Source organism: Carettochelys insculpta, chromosome 11 (assembly GCF_033958435.1).
Source record: "Carettochelys insculpta isolate YL-2023 chromosome 11, ASM3395843v1, whole genome shotgun sequence".
NCBI lineage: Eukaryota > Metazoa > Chordata > Testudines > Carettochelyidae > Carettochelys > Carettochelys insculpta.
The window spans coordinates 45,187,567-45,207,976 of NC_134147.1; positions in this window are offsets into that span (position 1 = coordinate 45,187,567).

Below are 20,410 nucleotides of genomic sequence, written 5' to 3' on the forward strand. Positions count from 1 at the left end.
TTAGCAGGAGAAAGATCTCACTGGCTTCGAAGCTCCCAATCTAAATCTTACCCTACAAATGATACCTAAATATAAAGAAACAAAACACTCAAGTCATTTGATTTTACATAAAAAAATCTCGAACCATGATGCTCTTGTGTTTAAACAAGCAGATGTGCTAAGCCTGCAGCTGGAAACTCTGAAGAGGAGAGTAAGGATCTAGTGACTAAAATTAGGTTTGTGCTAAAATTTCTCCCACTGCATTTTCTCACCTGTAGGATTGTGCTTGGCAAGCACTGCCCAATATAAATGCAGAAGAGGTGCGATCATGAATCTTTGTGATGAATTTGTTGAGAAACAAAAGAGGTGAATACTTCAGAGGGATGAAACCTCTTTCAATAGGTCCTCAAAAGCATGGCACACACTTCTCCAAGATTACATTCACACTACAGGGACAAAAATTCTCCTGCTTCACCTTTCTCACCCAACCAGTCTCCTCTATGCTTTTCATGGTCCTGAGTTTTTTTCTCTTTTCTGCTTTTTTTTTTTTCCTGATGCTGTATCTGTTTTGATTGCTAGGACAAATTCAATGCTGCTATGGATAGTGAATATTGATGTATCAATAGAAATTGGGCCTGTACCAGACCAAACGGGTTGTAGCATGTTTAATCTCATCGAAGAATGTATCGCCAATGCTGCATTGGCAGCAGTTGTGTGTGGCTATGAGGTTTTATATGCACGTTAGGGGAACCATGTGGCATTTAGCACACCAGATGACCATAGTGTTGACAAGCACTACGTCTCACACTCTCCTTTTCACAAGCCAATGCAAATGAGGATCATTTTGCCCTTTGTGGGACTCAGACATCAAAGTCGTTCACCATCTCTTGGCAGTGCCCAACGGTTTGGTTTTCTGCAGGTCTACATCTAGTAGCTAGCAGAAGTGATTAAACTAAGCCTCTGCGGCATGTTCTGCCTCAGCAATGAGTTTCTTAAGCTTCATCTCATGCACCAGCAATCAACAGACACATTTGGACCGTGTTTGAGCCACAAGCTAGAAACTGATTCACAGATTCCGAAGCCAGCACGTGTCTAGTCTGACCTCCTGTGTGACACAGGGCATAAAATGTTCCTCAACTAATGCCCAGGAAAAGGCCTATTAGCTCACTCATCCAGCTGACTGTCTTTGTGAGTTATTTCTACAGCTGTGCCTCATCTGACAGACAAGTCCAATTGCAGATCTACCTGCAGCCACATGCAAACACAGGCTTTAGGGGCAAACAGGAATTACACCTTCGGGGACCAAATAGAGCACTTGAAATGCTGCATAGGAAGTTGGGGAGACACTTCAGATGCCTCTTCTCTGGTGATCTCCTGCTCTCACTGTGGGAACCAGCCGGAGCACGAAGGTGGCACTCCCAACCACGGAGGTGTATTCTACAGCCTTCTTCATCAATGGCCTCTTAGTGCCGTGAGAGGAAAGGTAACAGGATACGGTTGCCCAGAGCATGACCATATGCTCTTGCTCCTCTGGAAGTTAGAGGGCTGCATGAGCTTCTTTGGCTCATGTTATACAGATCAGACAATGATCATAATGTCTCTCTGGGGACTTACACTTATGACCCTATGAAGCAGGAATGGCTGCTCCAGTATTTGTTTCAAGCACCTTTCAGTAGAAATAAATGGCTCCATAATAGCTTCAGAGGATTTCCTCTTGATGACATGACACCTAAGGCCACATACGAGTCTCCTCCCCCATACAAAATTGGATGTGTTTAGACAACAACTCTGAGAAGAGGCAGATCAGGGATAGTCATTCTAAGTAACTTTTTGGAAAATTGTTTGATGAGTTGTCAAGAGTTATACATTTTTATTCAAAACAAAAAAGGAGTCCAGTGGCACTTTAAAGACTAACAAAATAATTTATTAGGTGGTGAGGTTTCATGGAATAGACCCACTTCTTCAGACCATAGCCATACCAGGACAGACTCAATATTTAAGGCACAGAGAACCAAAAATAGTTATCAAGGTTGACAAATCAGAAAAATTATAATCAAGAGGGGCAAATCAGAAGAGCAGGGGGGGAAGTCAAGAGTCAGATAAAACAAAGTATGTAAAAGAGTCCCTTTAGTGACCCAGGTAATTGGTAATCTGGTTCAAACCACATGCTAATGCGTCAAATTTGAATATAAAAGAGAATTTGGCACTCTCTCTTTGCAAGTGATTCTTAAAGTTCCTTTTCAGTAAAACACAGACTTTCAGGTCATTAACAGAATGGCCCAGTCCATTAAAGTGCTGACTGACAGGCTTGTGAATTAAGAGCTTTTTGATGTCTGTTTTGTGTCCACTCATTCTTTGTCAAAGCGTAACAGAGAGGGAGCCGTGCTAGTCTATATACTATCAAAACAAAAAAGCAGTCAGGTAGCACTTTAAAGACTAACAAAATAATTTATTAGGTGAGTTTTCGTGGGACAGACCCGCGTCTTCAGACCATAGCCATAACAGAACAGGCTCAAATTTAAGGCATAGAGAACCAAAAACAGTAATCAAAGTTGACAAATCAGAAAAAAATTATCAAGGTGAGCAAATCAGAGAGCAGAGAGGCGGGTGTGTGTGTCAAGAATTAGATTAAGCCAAGTATGCCAAAGAGCCCCTATAATGTCCCAGAAAATTTGCATCCTGGTTCAAACCACGTGTTAATGTGTCGAATTTGAATATGAGAGTTCAGCAGCTTCTCTTTCTAAAGCAGACTGAAAATTCTTCTTTAATAAGACGCAAACTCTTAAGTCGTTAACAGAATGGTCCACTCCATTAAAATGTAGACTAACTGGTTTGTGGATCAGGAATGTTTTGGTGTCTGTTTTGTGCCCATTAACTCTTTAACAAAGAACGGCTAGCTAAATACAAAAGCAGTTTCTCCTCCTTGGTGTTCACACCTCCAGATCAACTGCTGGTAGTAGGCCTGCCCTCCCTGACTGAGTTAATCTCGTTATCTCCAGACTTGCTCTGGCCTGCCTATTTATACCTGCCTATTTATATATGCCTCTGCAAATTTCTACTACCTGCATCTGAGGAAGTGGGTCTGCCCATGAAAGCTTATGCTCATACATTTCTGTTAGTCTATAAGGTGCCACAGGACCCCTCATTGCTTTTGCAAATGGAGGACAAATACATTCTTGTAAGACTAATACATCCTTTGAGCAAAACTAACATAGAGATGAACTGATCTGATCTCCAACTACAAATATGTCCATTCTTAACTAATGCTTACAGCCAGGGCCAGAGATGGCTGCTAGCCAGCCAACCTCCTAAATAGACTGAAGAATTTTACTAGCTTGCTTTTCCAGCTGCACAGGGAAACCCAGAGTAATCATATTGTTTTTTCGTTGGTAACTCAATGTATGATGCAAATTAAATTAAGTGGAAAGTGACCCAGTAAATCATTTTTCAAAATCCAAAGAAAGCTTGCTTTAAGTTCAGTTTTGAGCAAAGACTGAGATCAGTTTTCTTTTTTTTTTTAATTCAATCTATTTCCCCTTCCCTATTAAAAATCCATTCCCTTGTCTAGATCAATCACATTTTTTTAGGTATTAGTTTACAGCTTATATTATTCCAGTGCTTTAAACAAAAGCATTCTGTAATTAGTAAATTTCATCTAATTTAGCTAAAGAAATACCCCTTGACTACTTCAAAGCAAAAATTAATGGTGCTATTTCTTTTTAAGAAAATCAGGCTAAATTTCAAAATAAGCAATCACAATGCCACTGGCTAATTATCAGTTACCATAGCCAAATGATGCAAATGCAATATCTTATTGTTAATCAAATGCCTTCACTAAAGGCACTGGAATATAACTGACCACCAGCCATACTGAAGTTCTGTTCAAGTTTTCACTTCGGAATACAAAAACCAAGAGCGGGGTGTTTGGGCAAGCAACATGCGAACATAAACTCCAGTCACATGGGCAGTCAGATTTGCTTACTTTCCCAAATGTTTCTCTGAATTCTACAAGGGACTTTGTCAAGGTTGGTATCCTCAAATATGACCTACTTTTTTGTTTAATTTCTTAGTCAAAGCAGAAGTTTTAGTGCTATGTTTTCTTTAACAAAAGAAAATGAGTTTCGGCCAACTAGCACTGAGAGGCGGCCGATCTCTGCTTGCGCACATGAGAGAGCAAAGAATTGTGCCTACTCCTGTGCAAATGAACAAGAGGATGCAGCATGCAAAGGCCTCTTCTTCCCCTGAATTTGTACAAGGGTCAAGCATTTCCCTCCAGTTCCGGCCCAGTGAAGATGACACACAACCTTAGGCATGAAGCCAGCCTAAGGCCTTCATACTAGTTAAGCTGCGAGGCTGTGGTCCTGCAGAGGGCTCTGCAGGGTGGGAGCTGCACCCATTGTCCTCAATAGAGTTTTTTGCAGGATGGGTATAGGTGAGAGTGGTCTTTTGCATAGAGCTGAAATTAAGGGTGGAAATAGGAGGACTGACTAATAGGTGAAACCCCACTGTAGCAGGGCTGTAGCCTCCCCCTCCAAGCCAAACCCTGCCCAAAGGCACTGCTGTGGGCTTTTTAAAAGAATCATCCCTAGATGCTGCTAAGCTGATTCCTCTTCGCACCACGAAGTGTGGCTGCTCTCCCAAGCTGCTGCCAGGGCAATCCACCTTTGCCACTCTGTGGTTTAAAGGCAAGACCTAGGCCAAAAATGGGGACTAGGCTACTTTTTAAACCTTCCACTTGTGCCAATGAAGTGAGAAAAGTCACAAATCCTTCTTGCTAAGCTATTTCCCAATTATTGGTTATTCTGTGCAGTGCAGAGAGGGGGCAGCAGACCCCTAGCAGGGAATTATTGGCTATGAACCTGTTCTTCACTGTTCGTACAGGCAGGCACCTGTGGCCAAAATTCACTCAGGCAACTTGGAGTCCAGTGTGATTCCACTATGTAACAGCAAAATTGATCAGGGGTCAGTGCGTAGCCTGGGCCTTGGGAGATCCAATTTAATTCTCTGCTACTCAGCAACCTTCCTACATGATCTTGACCAAGTTACTTAGGCTCAGAACCTCAGAGGTGTTCATGATCCTAATGGCCATTGATTTTGTTGGAATTTAGGAGCCTAAGTGCTGTGAAGATTTGAGCTCTGGTGTCTCAGTTTCACATCTGTAATATGGGGCTATTAATATTTCCCCACTTGCTGGGAAGATAGAGTGTGAGGTGCCCACATACTACAATAATTAAGGCCAGAACAGTATTTAAGATAGGCAGATGTTCATAAACAAATGCCTGAGGTACAACCTTTGCATCAAAAGGCAAGACTTGGCCTCAAATGAGGAGCTTTGGAACAGCGCAGGACAAGAACCACGTGATATTCACATCAACAGAAAAAAGCGGGGATGGCTAGGCCACACTCTCAGAAAACCACCATACAGCATAGTCTGTCAAGCTCTCAAATGGAACCTGCAAGGAAAATGCAAAAGAGGAAGACCTTGGACAAGGTGGAGAAGATCTACTGAAATTGAAGGACAACAACTGGGGTACTCCTGCGATCAGTTAGAAGTTTTGTCCTGAGACAGAGTGAAATGGAGGAGACTTATAGATGACCTATGCTCCATGCAGAGTACAAGGGTTCAAGTTGAGTAAGTCAAGGTAGAAAAGATTTGTCCATTGCTGTTGGGTTCTGTTGTCTCCACTAGCCAGTAACTCTTAAATGTAGCCATTAGCTTCTTGTCAAGTAGCACAGGAGCACAGGAAATGGAAGCACAACAAACAAAAATCAGGTTTCAAAAATCTTGACAGGCATGATAAGCCCCCGCCACTGTTGCTTTATCTGCATGCAATTAGTTTGTTATGCAATTGTGCCTCTATTTCTCATGCACCAGCTACGCTTTTCCAGCTGCCTTCACAAGCCTTTGGTTTCACGGAGTAACTAGCTGCTGTGTGTCTCCAGGTATTAGGAAGTGCCTCTGCTTGATTTAACTTCAGCTCCTGCTCACAGGCTGAATAATTTGCCAGTTCATCTAAAGGGCAGATTTTCAGCAGTGCCTCAGAATTGAAGAGTTATTTATTACCTATCAAGAGGAGAATTACTTAACCAAGAGATGGCTGCTAAAAGACCACCGCAAGAGACATTGCTTTCCATTTGAATTAGCACGACATTTCATTCGTTTTGAGCATCTCATCCTAATCGCTATAGCAAAACTGTGATCCACTCAGCTACAGGCAACAGGAACGTGTTTTGTTCATTTATGTTGCATTTTTCTAAAATTGGAGTTTGAGCCTATAATACCAGAGGAAGAATGGTCTTGTAGATGGGACGCTGAGCTGGAACTTGTGAGTTCAATTCCTGGATTTGATACTGAAGGTGGGACCTTTTGTAAATTGCTGCACAGGTTGCTGCTGTCCCTCACTGGTAAATACAGACATACTACTACAAGTTGAAGCTCTTGAATCCAAAACTCCCTCGTTTGGCTACACCCATAATCTGGAATGATTTTAGTTAGCCAGACGACCACTTTGGGTGTGGCCAAGCTTCCCATGATCCCATAAAGTTTGTTTCCAGCCACCAGTCCTGGCTCTCAGTGTTCTGTGCTGTTATTTAGCTGTAATTTAACACTAAATCCTATGTATTTTTGCTGCGTCCATCCATCTGTCTGTCCAAGGTTCTACTATGTTCCCCTCCCCCAGACTGTGTCAGCCCCTCCCCAGGCCATGTGGGGCATTGCCCAGCCCCCCCGACAGAGCCCCTCCCCAACAGTGCTAGCCCCAGCCCCTCCCCCACCAGTGCAAGAGCCAGCCTGATCCCCCCCATGCAGCACCCCCACTATGCCAGTCCCCTCAACCCCCCACCCAGCATGGGGCCTGGCCCAGCCCCCCAATGGAGCACCCCCGATACCATGCCAGCTGCTTCCCCAGCCAGCACAGGTCCCAGCCTAGCTCCCAGCAGTTTTCCTCCCCCAGCCAGTGCCTGGCCCAGCCCATACACTTTGGATGTATATTTCAACGGGTTTCTGTCTAGAACTTTCTTCCAGCCCAACTTCTGCTTGCAAGCAGAGCTGCAACAAGGCCTCTAGTGTCCTCTAAGAGCCCAGTAAGCAGTGGAAGTGTTGTTAATGCTGCGGGACAGTGTTGACCTCCTGTGGTCCAGCAAATTCCCTCTTTCGGGACCGGTCAGATCCCAAAGGTGCTGGACAAGAGAGATTCAACCTGTACTTGGTTTCATCATTTACCCTATCATGCCTATTTATTTTGTAGACTTCCTAAGTCAGGGACTCTTATAACAGTTGCCCTGAGCTTAGCAAACTGGGGTCTGACCTCAGCTCACTCCTCCAGGTGCTACTGTAATTCAGAAAAGTTGTACCTTTGAAAGGCATGACTGTGGTTTTTCTATTTGTACAAGTGGGGGCCATATTTTTCCAAAGCCAAGATAACATCAGGTCTAACAATTCCTGCAGAACAGCGTGTTGCAAGATATGACAAGAGGTAACACATATAAACGAGTCCCCGGTATCAGGAAAGCAAGATAGCTAGTTTGCTCTTTGCACATCGAGTCATGAACATGAGGGTAGAAAAAGGAACTTTCCGTTGTCCCAGATGAAACATTAAGACAAATGTTTTTGCAAACAGTAGAAAACTAGGACCATGTCAGTGTTATTATATGAATGTAAGGCTCTGAATAAGAGGGGAACAAAGGAAGATCGATCTAATATAGGTCTAGTTGGTGAAACAGCGGGTGGCAGGGGAGTCATTTTTGCCTCACACCTACCTAATTGTCAAATTCAGCCAAAGCATACTAGCTCAGCAGTGGACAAACCAGGAATAGTGTTTGGGCTGCATGAGTGGTCCTCCTTCATCTCAGAGGGACGCAGCCACCCATGACCCATTGGGGTTCCACCTGCCGTCCTGTGGCCCCCATCTCTCCCCTCTCCCACATACCTCTTCCAAACCTGGGCACTGGAGCTCTGCACCTCTTACTCCTCCCCCTTCCTTCTAGAGCTTGAACAGAGGCAAACAGGTAATTCACGGTACTCCAAACGTACTGGGAGGAGTAGGAAGTGGCTTGGTGCATGGGAGTTGCATGGGGGATGTGGGCTATTAATGCAAATTTGTACTAAACCATAAGGAGAACCAACCAATGTCAAATATCCTAAATTGATATAAACTAGAACGCTGCAGTTACCTGTCAGCTGTGCAGTCATTACAGCATTCTAGCGTGTGGTATGATGCAGTGCTATCTCTGGTTAGCCGCTTATACTTAGGGATTTGGGCCTTATGCCTGGTTTAGCTAAACTGTTGTCTTATGGGCCTTGTAGGCCCATTACAATCCTGCCCTAAAGAATGCACAGGGCTCACTAAGCAGATATTTTTACCTATAGGCTATAGCCCAAAGTGGTGAAGACAAAATGAACCAAATCAAAGTATACCCGGACCTCTCGAGTATCTCTCATTTCAGTCCTAGTGACCTCCAGTTGGCATAAATTTAGTATCACTCACAATCATTTACCTCAGAAATAAAGAATCACGAAACTGAAGCTCTGGAAAGAGTTAACTTACACAGGTTGAAACTTTCTAGTCCAGCATCCTCGAGTCCTCTCTGGGGTAAACCAGAGAATTTGCTGGACCACAGGAGGTCAATATTGTCTTGCAGCATTAGCAACACTTCTACTGTTCACTGGGTTCTTAGAAGGCATTTAGGGGTAAATAATAGCTAAATAACAGCACGGAACATTAAGAGTCAGGACTGGTGCCTGCAAACTTTATGGCACCATGGGAAACTTGGCCATATCCATGATAAATGGTTGTTCGGCTAACTAAAATCATGCTGGATTACAGAGGTTTACAGGTAAGAGATGTTCGACCTGTACTATCAGAAGGAACCCCCCAGCATTTTAGTTTTTCCCGCTTTTTTTTTTTTTCTGTTTGTCTCATTCTGGATCTTTGTCACCCATGTTTGGGCCTCCACTTTGTATCGCTCTTGCTGTGCAAAAGATACATATTGTCAGAGACTTTAGGATAAGAAAGGACCACAGTGAACAGACATGACTACCTGCATTGTGTAAGTCTTTCTGAAACCATGTTCTGTGAAACACTGGTGTTCCATGAACAGCTCACAGGTGTGCCTCAGCAGCACAGCAGCTAGCAATGACGTGAGGCGCCTGTATATATTTTCTGTTTTTAAAACCAGATAAAATATTACTTCTTCATTGCTTGGATACCTGATTAAATTACTTTATTTTGATTTTGCTGAATATATTTCTGTTTTTTGTTTTCGCTTTTTATTTTTGTCTGACACAATTTTTTAGGAAAATGTTCCTAGGTGTTCTGCATAAAAAAACATTAGTGGTTGGTGTTCCGGGGTCTCAAAAGCTGTGTCTACACGTGCACGCTACTTCGAAGTAGCGGCGCTAACTTCGAAATAGCGCCCGTCGCGGCTACACGCGTCGGGCGCTACTTCGAAGTTAACTTCGACGTTAGGCGGCGAGACGTCGAAGTCCCTAACCTCATGAGGGGATCGGAATAGCGCCCTACTTCGACGTTCAACGTCGAAGTAGGGACCGGGTAGACGATCCGCGTCCCGCAACGTCGAAATTGCCGGGTCCTCCATGGCGGCCATCAGCTGGGGGGTTGAGAGACGCTCTCTCCAGCCCCTCAGCTCACTGGTGGCCGCGTGGAGCGGCCCCTTAAAGGTCCCCTCCCCCTCCCTTCCTCTGCAGGAAGCTGAGGGAACGTGCAGGCTGCAGCCTGCACACGCGGCCAGCCTGCACCACCCTCAGCCCCACAGAGCTGCGATGGCTGCCCGGCAGCCCCCCCAGCACCCCCAGGGGACCCCCCCCGAAGGGGAGCCAGGGCAGCCAGTCCAGCCAGAGGGGCAGCCAGGCTGGGAAGCAGCAGCGGGGCCCCTCCTGGACGGAGGCCGAGCTGCGGGACCTGCTGGGGATCTGGAGCGAGGAGGAGGTGCTCCAGGTAATGGGGAGCAAGAGGCGGAACGCGGATGCGTTCGCTCGGCGGGCCGACGGCCTGGCTGCCTGGGGTCACCCTGCCCGCACTCCTGACCACATCAGGAGTAAGGTCAAGGAGCTGCGGCAGGGTTAGTCCCAGGCCCGGGATGCGGCCAGCCGATCTGGGGCCGCCCCCGTCACTTGCCCCTTTTACAGGGAGCTCAGGGACATCCTGGGCTCCCGGCACACCTCCTCCCCTCCGGCCACCCTTGACACCTCGGCTGACAAGCCCCAGCAGGCCCTGCAGACGGAGTCCGCCCCGGAGGCAAGCCCCGCACCCCGGGGGCCCCCCCAGAGGCCATCCCTGGGACATCGCGGCAGGAGGAGGAGGAGGAGGAGGAGCGGGGCTCCTCCTCCACAGAATCCAGCCTGCAGATCCTCCTCCTGCCATCCCGGAGCAGCAGCAGGGCCTCCGCCCCTCGGGGATCTCCGGACCGTGGGAGCGGACCCACAGGTAGGTACCCCCCTCTGGTGGACACCCCTGGGCTTGAGGGGCGGGGGTAAGAGATATGTGTCCAGGGCCCCCCACATGCTCACATGGCCAGGGAACCAAGGACACCAGGGCCATGGCCCTCACAGCACTGCATCCATCAGCCCCTGCCCCGCCCCACCCCGCATAACAGTGCCATGCCCCATCCCTGGGCCAGGGGGGAGCGGAACCTTGAGGGGCCCCCGGGCGGAGGGGGTGGGACACCCCGCAGCAGCAGCATGTGATGGAGTGGGGGGAGCGCCAAAGGGAGACTCAGGCTACATATGAGCAACAAGAGCCGAATAGCTCCCAGGGGCAAAGGAGGATTCTGGGGCTACAGCTGGCAGGTGACACCTCTGCCCTGAACAAACAGGAGGGAGGAGCCGAGCTGGCTTGGAACTGGGGGGGGAGGGCGGAGGCCACAGGTAGAGGCTAGGGGAAGGGAGAGCTGGAAGGCAGCCAGCCTGAGGAGGGGGAAAGCTGCATCCCCGAGGGGCACCCCTTGGGGTCTTCTCCCCACGATGGGTTGGAAGGACTGTCTCTTCCGACAGCTGGTGCTGTCACTCCTGGCAGAAAGTGGGCATCTGTGGCCTAAGAAACCTCTCCTGCTCTCAGACCCTGCGGGGTGAAGTGAGAGTCGCTCCCACCAGGGTACGGGGTGCAGGGCAGGGGGACCCCTGAACCCCATCCATCACAGTAGCATCTCCCGGGGACGGGGATGGGGAACCTGCAGCACAGGGCGGGGAGGACAGATGCCACGGCTCTGGGCCCAGTGCCAGGCTATAGGGGTGAGGGGCCCGGGACGTGGCCCCCCCTTGTATATAGTTGGACCCTGTTTTTTTCGGCCCCCCGTTTGCCCCATCCCCCCCATGTACATAGTTCTCCCCTTTATCCTCCCTGGTTTTCTTTTTATTATGGCAGACAGTTGTTTCTTTGTATTGTTTTATTTTTGTACATATTGCTTTTGTTGAACGTTTGTACATAGTTTTCTGTTTGTGGTTCACATATTTATTTCCATCAAAAAAAAAAAAGTTTCGGAAAGAAAAAAAAAAGTTTACGTTCAGCCACAAGTGCGTGCTGTCATTTGTCCAGGACATGTTGGGGGGGGGAGTGCTCCATGGTGTGGGCGAGGAAGGGGCGGGCAGTAGGGGCCTGGGCAGAGTTCACCCCGCGGCCTGGTCGTCGAAGTGGGCCCGCAGGGCCTCCCGGACCCGGGTCCCCTCGGGGTCCACCTGCCGACTGGGGGCAGCAGGTGGCTGGACGTGTGCCCTGGCGGCCTCCGCAGGCCAGCCCTGGAAAAAGGTCTCCCCCTTGCTCTCGACCAAATTGTGCAGGGCGCAGCAGGCACCCACAATCTGGGGGATGTTGTTGGGGCCCGCATCCAGGCAGGTCAGGAGACATCTCCAGCGTCCCTTCAGGCGGCCAAATGAGCGCTCCACCACCTGGTGCGCGTGGTTCAGGCGCTCGTTGAAGCCCTCCTGGCTAGCGGAGAGATGGCCCGTGTAGGGGTGCATGAGCCACGGCCGGAGGAGGTATGCCGCATCTGCAATGACGCAGAAGGGCATGGTGGTGTCCCCCAGAGGGATCTCCTGCTGGGGGATGTAGGTCCCCGCCTCCAGCCGGCGGCACAGGCCCGAGTTCCGGAAAACCCGGGCGTCGTGGGTGCTGCCAGGCCAGCCCACGTAAATGTCCTGGAAACGTCCCTGGCTGTCCACCAAGGCCTGCAGGACGACAGAATGGTAGCCCTTGCGATTGAGGTATCGTCCTCCACTGTGCTGCGGGGCGCGGATGGGGATGTGAGTCCCATCCAGAGCCCCGAAGCAGTTGGGGAAGCCCAGGGTGGCAAAGGCGGCGATGGTGGCATGTGGGTCCCCCAGCCTCACGAGCCTGTGCAGGAGCATGGCGTTGATGGCACGCACAACCTGCAGAGAAAGCACATGGGACAGCACCAATGAGGGGTGAGCAGAGTGTGCGTGGCCCTGCCCTGCCCTGCCCTGCCCTGCTCTGGCCCCCTGCCCTGGCCCCCCTGCCCTGCCCTGCCCTGCTCTGGCCCCCCTGCCCTGGCCCCCATTCCCTGCCCTGCCCTGCTCTGGCCCCCCTGCCCTGGCCCCCATGCCCTGCCCTGCCCTGCCCTGGCTTCCCCTCCCCTGCCCTCCCCTCGTGGGTTCGCTTACCTCCATGAAGACAGCCCCGACGGTGGCCCTTCTGACACCAAACTGCTGTCCCACGGATCGGTAGCTGTCCGGAGTGGCCAGCTTCCAGACAGCGATGCCGACCCGTTTCTGCACTGTGAGGGCACGCCGCATGGCAGTGTCCTGGTGCCTGAGCGTGGGGGTGAGCCACTGGCACAGCTCCAGGAATGTCTGCCGGGTCATCCTGAAGTTCCTGAGCCAGTGGTCGTCGTCCCACTCCCCAAGCACCAGCCGCTCCCACCAGTCGGTGCTGGTGGGGTAGCTCCACAGCCGCCGGCGTGTGAGGCAGGGGGTGGGGCGGGGTGCTGCAGGGTTAGGGGTTGAGCCCTGCTGCCCTGGGGGCATCTCCTCCCCTGGGGCAAGGAGGTGCTCAGCTGCCTCCCGCATGGCATGGGTCAGGGCAAGCCCTGCTCCTGCCGGGAGGGCTGGGTGGACCTCTAGCTGCTGCTGCTGCTGCTGCTGCTGCTGCTGGGGGTCCATGACTGTGGCGCCCAGGGTCTGTGTGCCTATGGCTCCTCAGACCGCGTGCTGTGCAGGCTGAGTGTGTCTGGGAGGGGCCCTTTAAGGGAGTGGCTAGCTGTTGCCCCGGAAGCGCTAGTCCGCCCTGTGACCCTGTGTGCAGCTGTGCCTGGCATCCCTATTTCGATGCGTGCTACTTGGGCGTGTAGACGTTCCCTCGCTGCGCCTATTTCGATGTTGGGCTGAGCAACGTCGAAGTTGAACATCGACGTTGCCGGCCCTGGAGGACGTGTAGACGCTATTCATCGAAATAGCCTATTTCGATGTCGCCACATCGAAATAGGCTACTTCGATGTAGGCTTCACGTGTAGACGTAGCCAAAAAGTCTAAGAAACACTGGTGTAAGTGAACAAAATGGAAAACGTTAAGTAAGCGTCAATTAGATTTTTAAAATTCTTTGTTTTAGCAATCTAAGGTATTAACAGTAACAAAAATAAGGGAATGAATGCATATGTGTAAATAATAGGTATAAAATGTTACTTGCCATTGTTCCTTAAAGTCTGCAAGGAAAGATAAAATTAATACTGATCTCTACTATAGCCATGGGACAAAGAGAGGACTCAGAAATGAATTTTCAGCTCCCACTCCATGTTACCATTAATTCTCAGAGCTTTTAAACTTCCCCACACACAGCCTCAGACACTATAGGACTCATCTCCAGAGCTGTGGAGAGTATTACAGTTCATGGTAATTGCATGAAGTACATTTTTCTATGATGTATTCATTTAAACGCAGGGCAATATGTGCTGCTTATCAGATAACACAAGAGAACTATGTACAGTAGAGGTATTAAAATGTTCTATTGATTTTAATAATTGCATTCATTTAAAAATATGTTCAGGCAATTAAAGGCACTTTTAAGAATTATTTCAAAACACACAAATTTTCCTTTATCTGAAATAACAGAGGATAGCTTGTTTGGTTTTAATAAACTCTCTGTCTCTAAGAATTATCATGCACTCTAATAATCTAAGCTATTAAATGAAGAGAAATAAAATATCCCCCTCAATGTTTCTAAAGGGTATATTCTTTCTTTGGTTAAACTCATTAACAATAATGGGAATTACATGCATGCCATGAGAGAGAAATCAAGACATTTAAGGAATATTTTCAGAGCATTCTAATAATCAGACTAAGATGAAAATTCTTTTTAAAGTGTTAACATGAATGTTTTATGGGTATTTTTTCTTGTTTGAACACCTTGTGGGTGTGATTCTCCCAGATCAGCTAATCAGTGTTGCAGAGGACTGTAATTTTATTAATTGATTTAAAAAGAAAAACATTCTGGAGTGCAAAACAAAATTGAAAACAAAATTACATTATCTAAGGGAGGAAATTCTTACAAAGATATGCTCTTTTAACAAAATAGATAGATAGATAGATAGATACATAGATAGATAGATAGATAGATGAGTGCTTTTGGAAATTGTAAGAGCTGTACTGTATCTATTATATATTTTGCCTGTTTGATTAATAACTCCTCCTAAACAGTAAGACCTATGACCACCAAATTCAATATACTGCTTCCTCTTTGCGTATCTTAAAGTAACATGAGGATTTGGTTGTGCCAGGAGAATGGAAGGTACCGGGAATGGGACTGCTTCTCATAAAACCAAACAGAAAAGTCAGAATCACCAAATCAAGTAGAGTCCTCCAAGCTGACATAATGGAGTGAATGTTGAAGAAGACTGAACCAAGATGAGCCAGAAAAATAAGATGAACCTGGAACAGGATTGTTTATCAATAAATCTCCTGGAAAAGAGATAAAATGGAGAAATTAGGAGCTCTGCTCTCTTTTGCCACAGCTAAATCAAGGCTTGCAGTTTCAAAACTAGAAGAAAATGTTATTGGGAACCAAATTGACTACAGCCCTTTTTTTTGTTAAAACACAGCAAATGATAAGAGTTTATAGAAATGAAGAAAAATACACTTGATGGAATTCCCATTTTTAAAATTTACTGTAGCAACTAAATGCACAAATGTTAACAATCCTTTTTAAATTTAAGATGGATGACAGGAGAGGGACAGATTTAATGATTACCTGTCCTGTTCACGCCTTCTGGGACACCTGGTATTGGCCTTTCTCTCTGAAGACAGGATACAGGGCGAGATGGACCTTTAGTCTGACCTAGTATGACTGTTCTTATGTTCTTAAGATACTATTCTATGTGTCCTCAGAGCTTTTTTAGCTTTGCAAAAATACAAATTTGGTCTATTTCCATAATACATCTAAAGATAAGGTTTTACTTCCTTTGCTCATAACAAAGCAATGCACATGGCACTCTGAGTTGCTTTTACTCTTTGTGGCTTTAACATTAATCCAAAATGAAGATGAAATAGTAATTCTATGTTAGCAATTGGCTATTGTGGCTGAGTCTTGTTTATGTTACGGTCCTGTTTCTCTGGCATGGAGCCTTTAAGTGGGAGTAACTTACTGATACAGTGTAAAGGGAGTTTAGTTTATCAGTGCTTATAGCAAAGTGTTTCAGTAAGAAAAAATACTTGTTGTACCATAGTGACAAGAGTCATTTTTGCATATAATTGCCTGATTATATGCATATTTACGTGTTAATCTGGGCTGGCAAAACTACCCAGTGTGCACCGTGAAAATCAGAGCTGCCTAAACATTTATAAATATTCATTCGCTGTTTGGAACTGGTATAATTTGTCATGGCAGCTATTTTTAGTTGAACTTCCTCTAAATTGGCGTCACATTGACTTGACAAACCTGGCAACAAATAATCATTATCCATCTTGTTTCTCTGTTGCTCAGTAAAACATGGCAGGGTTGGAGCAAGGCACTTTTCACCTTCAGTTTCTAAGTGGCCTGTAAGAGAGGGACACATGTCTAAGAGGAAACAAAAAGACGGTGTTTCCTAAGGCTGGCGATAATGGAATCTGGGGCTGAGAGGCTGTCAGGCAGGGATCTCTTTGCAACAGTGTCCTCTGAGCAGCTACTGGATTGCTTTGCCAATGCTGGTTTTAGATTGATTATTAGGATCTCAATTTGCTATTGCATTTCCCAGGGTAGGTCTACACAGCACAGTTATTTTAAAATAACAGCTGTTATTTCAAAATAATTATCCTGGTGTCTACACAATGCAACTGTTATTTCAAAATAATTTTGAAATAGTGGTTGCCTTAGAAATTGGTAAACCTTATTCTGGCTGTGGCTACACTACCCCTCCCTTTTGGAAGGGGCATATTAATGAGGCACTTTGGAACAGGTTAATGAAGCATTTATATGAATATTCAGTGCCTCATTAGCATAATGATAGGCAGTTGTGCTTTGAAAGTGCTGCTTTCGAAGTGCAGACTGGTTGTATAAGCGCAGGTGCTTCAAAATAAACCCCACGCTTCAAAATACCCTTATTCGCAATTCATTTTGGGAATGAGGGAATTTCAAAGTCTGGGGTTTATTTCAAAGCACCTGCGTCTATGCAGACAGTTTGCATTTTGAAAGCAGCACTTTCAAAGTGTGACTGGCTCCCATTATGCTAATGAGGCACTGAATATTCATATCAGCACCTCAATAAACAGTTCCGATCCCTGTCATTTACGTGCCCCCTCTGAAAGGGAGGGGTAAGTGTAGCCACAGCGTCTATGAGGAATAGCACCTATTTTGAAATAGCTATTTCGAAATAGGTGCTTTCAAGACAGGGCATAAAGCCTATCTTGAAATAAGCCATAGTCCATCCAGTGGCTTTATTTTGAAATAGACTTTATGGTGATGACTACACCAGCACAAATCTTTGAAATGGCCATGCAAATGGCCATTTTGAAGATTACTAATGAGGTGCTGAAATGCATATTCAGCGCCTCATTAGCATGCTGCCGGCCATGACTCTTCGAAATTGCTGCTTTTCGCTGCCACATGGCTCATCCAGACGGGGCTCCTTTTCGAAAGGACCCTGGGAACTTCAAAATCCCCTATTCCTATAGAAAGTGGCAATTTAGAAGAGCTGTGGCCGGTGGGGTGCTAATGAGGCACTGAATATGCATTTCAGCGCCTCATTAGTAATCTTCAAAATGGCCATTTGCATGGCCATTTCGAAGATTTGGGCTAGTGTAGGCACTGCCTGTGTGTGTAGATGCTGTGCTTCAAAACAGCCAAGTGCTATTTCAAAATACATGTTTGTGTGTAGCAGTGTTATTTCAAAATAAGCTATTCCAGAATAAGGCTGCTGTGTAGACATACCCTCAGAGCGCACCTTCGGTTCTAGTCAGTGCAGGGGGTGGATTAAGGCATGCGCAAAGCTGGATGCAAACCCATTTCAGAGCTTTCCCATCGGACACTTCTGTTACTATCGTGTCAGTTTCACAAGTAACAACCTCCTCTGTTGCCCTCATCTGTTCAAATGCTCAAGACCGGGGCCTGATCCAGAGACATTGAAACCAGAAAAATGACCCACTGATTTCAAAGGGCTTTGGATCGGGATCTATATATCCCCCCACCATTGGGTGAAAGTGACTTATAATTCCCTCCAGGTACTGTCCTATTGGAAACTGGGTCCCAGATAGCTCTTTAAACACCTCTCTTCTGGGTTTACTTTAGCTCAGCGAGCTCTTCCCAGAGCTGTGTGCCAGCATGCACCCATTTACTTTCACCTCCCCCCACCACCCCAACCTTTAATTCATATTGGGAAAATTATGAAATTCATCAGGGTTAGGTATTTAGACTGTTAGATTTTTGGGCCAGGAGCTGCCTCTTTCACTATATTCAGACAACACTGAGCGGTGGGGTCCAAACCTTGGTTTCAAACCTCTACGTGCTACTGGATTACAAGTATTGGCCCACCCCCCATTTGGAAAATAAATAGCTGTTTCCCTCCTGGCTCCTGCTGCGGGCTGTTAGTAATTTGGGAGGTGTAAGAAAATGGCCTCCATCCCTACCTCCACGCCCCCCGGTTATCCTCATCACAACCGAGAGGTGTCTGACCAATGGCTATGTGGCTATGTGCGTGAGCAGGAGGTCAGAGTCGTTGGCTGTCCCTCGAGGAGTCCTAATCTTAAGGAGGCCCCAGTCACCAGCCCATGGAGAATTTATCTACACTACAGAGTTTTCTCCATGAAACTAACGTCAATATGGAAAAATACTGACAAAAGCGAAGTGGCGAAAGTAGCTCTGCACGGTGGCAGTCTCCCCTCAGACTGGAGTTGCATGCATCACCACCAGTGCAGGGAAATTCCACCCCCCTGCTCCCATCGGCTGGGAATCACAGCCAATGGGTGTGACTGGGGGTTAGTGCTGACAAGCGCAAGGTGGCATGGAACTAACTGTTCCCCTCTCACCAAACAGGAACTGTGCCAGGTAAGCTGCCTAATTCCCTGCCCTTCCTCCTTCTCCCTCACAGACACAGCATCTCCAGCCTGCTAACCCTACCTCCCACCCAGACCTCCCCCACCCCCCAGTCTGATAACCCTACCTCCCACCAAGACCCCACCCCACCCCCCAGTCTGCTGCCGCACCTTACCTCCCATGCAGACCCCACCCTATAGCCCACTCCAGCACCCTAATTCCTGCCCAGCCCCTGTACCCCACCCCAGCCCGCTCCTGCACCCTACCTTCCACTCATACTCCACCACAGCCTGCTCCCAGAAGCCCCCTCCCACACACTGAACCCTGACTTTTTGGCCCCATCCCAGAGTCTAGTGGTTCTTTCTAGGTCCCAGAAGATGTAATCCAGCCCTGAGGTGGACCGTCACCTTTGGCGTAAGGAAACCAGCACTGATTTGTGGGTTCACATCATCGTGCAAGAATGGGATGAAGAGCAGTGGTTGCAGAACTCAAAAGCAACCTTCCTAGAGCCATGCACTGACCTGGCACCTAACCTGTGGCACAAGGACACCAGAATGAGCTGCCATCTCAGTGGAGAAGCACCAGGGAGGAGCAAACAGAGAGGCGCAAGTCCTCAACCTGTCCTACCTGTAGGATTCCATTGGGATCTCAAAGCTCATCAACAACCTGGTAGGTGGCACTGGTGAGAAACGCAGCCAGCCTACTACTTTTCTGTATCCTACACCAACCTCTGCGCTCCCAAGCCACAGCCAATCACCTTGCATCTCATCTCCTGCTTCTTGCTGTCTGGGGAGCAGCTGCTGAGGCTTTCTGTGCAGCTCAGGACTGGAGAAGAGCTCCTGGTTGCCAGGCCTGCCCTCCACAACCTCTCTAGCTCAACCTCTTCATCAATTATTTCATCCACCGGGTTAGGTCCTCTTTCTGCTGCCCCCATCCTCTCTGGAGAAGATCTGGGTCTCTTGGCCATGGAGGTGGGGTCACCATCAAGAATTGTGTGCAGTTCCTTATGGAAACGGCAGGTCTTTGGTGCAGCTCTAGTGTGACATTTTGCCTGCCTCTCGTTACGATACACCTACCTCGGCTGCTTTATCTTCACTCCACACTGCGGCATCTCCCGATCACAGTCCCTTTCGCACCAGCCTTGAGAATTTGCCTGTATGCGTCCCAGTTCCTGTGGGTCACTTGGAGTTGCCTCTGGACAGTCTCTTCTCGCTAGATGAGGATCAGATCCAAGAGCTCTGCAACAGTCCAGGTGGGAGAGCATTTGGTGTGATAGCCCCTCCATGGTCTCCTGGGAAGGGGCCATGCACCCTCTCCATGCTGAGACAGCAAGCAGGAAATGGGATCTAAATTTTCCAGGGCTTGTATGCAGGAGGGGCAAATTGTTGTTTACCTGGCTGCAAGTTCAAACCACTGCCCAGAAGAGCAGCATGGGGATCGTGGGCCACTTTCTGGAGGCCAATAAAGGCAAAACAATGCCTTGTGGTGTCTGCGTTGGGTGTCTGTCAGCAATAAAGGGAGGGGAAAAGGAAAAGAAGGGGGCTTCGTTGCCAAGACGGCGTGTTCTTCATGGCAAAAGTCGCAGGCCAATGTGTGTGCTCTCGCTGTTTTGTCACCAAAGGGCAGGTTTTGGTGACAAACTAGGTAGTGTAGACAAGGCCTTGAGTCCTGCTTTCTCTTGGGGAGATCTTCTCTTCTTTCCCTTCTTCTCTCATGGCCACTGTGCTGAAGAGTGCAGAACCGTAACCCCAAGCCGAGGGGGCAAAGGCAGCAAGCCTGATTCTGATCCCACCGGCAACAAAGTGACAGAGTGACAGAGATGGGACCGTACTGGGAGCTCCCATCCGTGACGTGAGAAAGGAAGATCTTGGGGGGAAGGCACTGGATGGGATTCAGGAGGTAGCATTTTAGTTTCTAGCTCTGTTACAGATTTCCTGTCTGATCGTGAGCAGTGACTTAAT